The sequence below is a fragment of the Neomonachus schauinslandi genome, chromosome 8, assembly GCF_002201575.2.
Source record: "Neomonachus schauinslandi chromosome 8, ASM220157v2, whole genome shotgun sequence".
Lineage (NCBI taxonomy): Eukaryota > Metazoa > Chordata > Mammalia > Carnivora > Phocidae > Neomonachus > Neomonachus schauinslandi.
In genome coordinates, this window is record NC_058410.1 from 45527879 (window position 1) to 45531429 (window position 3551).

Consider the following 3551-nt stretch of genomic DNA (forward strand, 5'->3'; position numbering starts at 1 on the left):
GGAGAGAGGGAATGACTGAGGAAGCAAGGCTCTGGGGACGTAGAAGGGGTCAGGATCCAGATCAAAAAGGTTTGACTCTGAATGGCACAGATTACCCCATCCCCTGAGAAAAGAGCAAAGATGGTGAGATGGGGCATGGTTGGGGATGTGATGGGAGATGTTAGGGGAAGACCTGGACAGAGCTCATGACCTGTGGCCTCAATCTTCCCTGTGAGGCAGGGTCTTTGTGGAGATGGAGGTGGAGGGTAGGCGGATGAGGATACCTTCTACTGTAGGCCATGGCTCATGCTCTCCCACTCACACCCAGAAATAGAAAACAGCCCAGCCTTTGGGTTAAGTGATCATACACATGCCTGTGGAGAAAATATAGATCACCTTTACTTCTGGGCTCCGATGAACGATTCTCCACCCACACCCCAACACAAGGGGGATAACATCCTGACGGGAGGCGCTTACCTGAGACTCTACCTGGATCACAAACAGGATTTCCTTTGTCTCCAAAGGAAAGAGAGAGATTTGGGTGCAGGCCCTCTTAGAGAGCTCTTCCATGCAGCAAATGGATTTGTGGCTTCAAAGTTATCCCCGCTACTCCTGTGTTCTGAAACTGCTGATGGTACACACTGAGAAAAGACCCCTCAAGGAAACCACAGAAAGCCCCAAAACCGGACTACCAAGACTTGTCAGGCGATTTTCCCAAATATGTACAAGAAATGACATCGTTTCCCTTTGGGAAAGATTTTCCAAGGGTTCATAGAGGATCTTGTGAAAAGCTAGCAAATGCCACTATTGGGGGAAAGGAATAAGACCACCCCAGGGAAAGCAGCACAAAAGCTGGAGCTAATAAGTAAAAATGTCCATAGACATATTTTTTACTGCTGCAGACTCTTAAAACCAACAGGAAGAAGCAAATCTCCTCCCCCACCGTCAGTAGCTCCTGACAAGTATAACCTGTGACTGTCTTCTGGCCGCCTAGGGCATGTCTGACAGTCAGGAAAAGCTCCAGGTCTAAACAATATACTTTTCAACCTCCTTGTGAGGTGAAAAATTGGCTTTTTAAGCTTTCCTGAACACCTGCTGGATGGAGTCCCTCTTGAGGATGTGAAATCTAAATGAATGAATGGGCAGAAAGGAGGCCCAAAATCAATTGCTTGAGCTTAGACAACTCAAGAGGCAATTCTTTGCCAAGAATTCAATTGCTCCAGGCTCCATAGTTGATTAAGATGGTGTTTCTGTGCATGTACTGGGCCACCTGTCTCTTGGCAAAGATTTGTACTCCATAATCTAAAGTTAAATATAGTTGAACTAAGTCTTGATGATATGTCTGGTAGCTACCTTTTATAGGCAGAAATATTTGCAGCAGATTTGGCTTGGAGGCAGGGAGAGAGAGGTACAATAACTCAGAAAGTTCTTTTCAATTCTGGGATGGTGGACTTTATAGAAAAAGCTATAAAGATAAAAGTTTAGGACGAAACATGGTCTTGGAGATATCTGAAGTGTACTACTTTTTTACATTAATAAGGTTACTGAGACCTGAAAAGTGATAATGGTGTCACGAGAAAGACCTCAGGAAAGAGCAGATTGAATAAATAAATGCTAACATGTGGAATTGCTTATTCTGACAGACACAGGCATATTCGAGTTCCCACTACCTCATCGGGGATCTTACTCTGTCACTTATCCACATTCACCCTCCATTTGGCTCCTTTTCATAAGCCTAAAAATATACTCAAGACTCTACCGTCCTAGGGAAAAAAAAAATTTCTCTTAACACTGTTTCACTTCTTCTACTGGCAAACTTTAAGAAAATATGATGTAGTAACAAAATGTTCTGTGGCCTGAATGTTTGCCCCCCGCCCCCAGATTTCATATGGTGAACCCCTAATTCCCAACGTGATGGTTTTTGGAGGTGGGACCTTTGGGATGTGATTGGGGTTAGATTAGGTCTTGAGGATGGGGCCCTCATCATGGGATTAATGCTCTTAGAAAAAGAGAAAGAGACCCAAGATCTCTCTCTCCCTCCCTCCCTGTGAGGCTACAACAGGACAGCCACCAATAAACCAAGGAGAGGGTCCTCACCAGATGGTGAATCTGCTAGCATCTTGATCTTGAACATCCCAGCCTCCAGAACTGTGAGAGATAAATGTCTGTTGTGTAAGCCACCAGATCTGTGGAGTTTAGGTACAGCAGCCCGAATTGCCTACGAAAGAGAGCCAGCTTTGAAAGTGTCTAATTCTATGTTAAAATGCTTGCCAGTGCTTACCTTAAATTTCTCTATCCTGACTCTTCTCTTGTATTTCAGCTGGCTATTGATTATAAGTCTCTCTCATTCCTCTCCAGTTCCTCTTCCTTCCCCAAATTTTGCTATATGCAGGCTCCATGGTTGGCACTTTGCTCGAGGTAGACATTCTCCCTGGATAGCACCACCTTACACAGAAAACCTCTCCTCTCTACCCTCTTCACCCATCTGCTGCTATTCTCTACTCCACCTACCTGTCCCAGAAGCACATATTTGGTGTGTCCCAAAGCCAGCTCATCATGTCCTCTCCCTCCCTGCAAAACCTCTTTTTCTTCCAACACTCTATGTCCTAGATAATGGTCCCGTTGTTAAAGGGGACCGTCTTCTTCATGTGGCCTTCTATTGCTAAAGTCAACCTTCTAGGGAAAGGTTCTCTGAAATGCCACTGTAAAGCACATGGAATGTGTCTGTGTAATTACAGGCTCCTTTGGCCATGAGGATGCCTTGACTGATCATGCACGGAACTATAGACCCTGCTTTGCTCAAGAAGAGACAGATTAGGCAGGAGACCACAACTTCACTGCATATTTGCTCTGCCCCTGAATTTTCTGGTGTGGCCAGAGGCTCCATGAAAAATAGGGTGAATGTTCTTTATTTGACTTGTGCTTTGGCTCCTTCAAGGGTTCATTTTCCTCAAGGCACATGTTCTAAAATTAAAAACCACAGGGGCTATAATAGAATGAAAGTGCACACATTATCAAAAGAGATTTTATTCACCCTCAGAGGTAAACTGAAGTAATCTTTAAAAAGCCAAGTAAAAGTGCTCATTATATCACCAAGTATTGCTGAATAATACCCACCCTTCTCTAAACATCTCTGTTATCAAGTTCCTGTTTTCCCTACACTGCCACTGCCTTAGTTTTCATCCTTACCACCACAGCAGTGATTCTCTCGTCCTGCTCTCCCTAAAAACCCACCACTAGGGCGCCTGGGTGGCTCAGTCGTTAAGCGTCTGCCTTCGGCTCAGGTCATGATCCCAGGGTCCTGGGATCGAGTCCCACGTCGGGCTCCCTGCTCGACAGGAAGCCTGCTTCTCGCTCTCCCACTCCCCCTGCTTGTGTTCCTGCTCTCGCTATCTCTCTCTGTCAAATAAATAAATAAAATCTTTAAAAAAAAAAAAAACCACCACTATTTTCTTCATTATGTTTTGTGTGAGAGTGGTGTGGTAGTTATGTAGGATATTGTCATCTCTTTACAGATATATGTTAAACAACTTTGGAAAAAGACAACATATTTGTATTTTTCTTTCCACTAA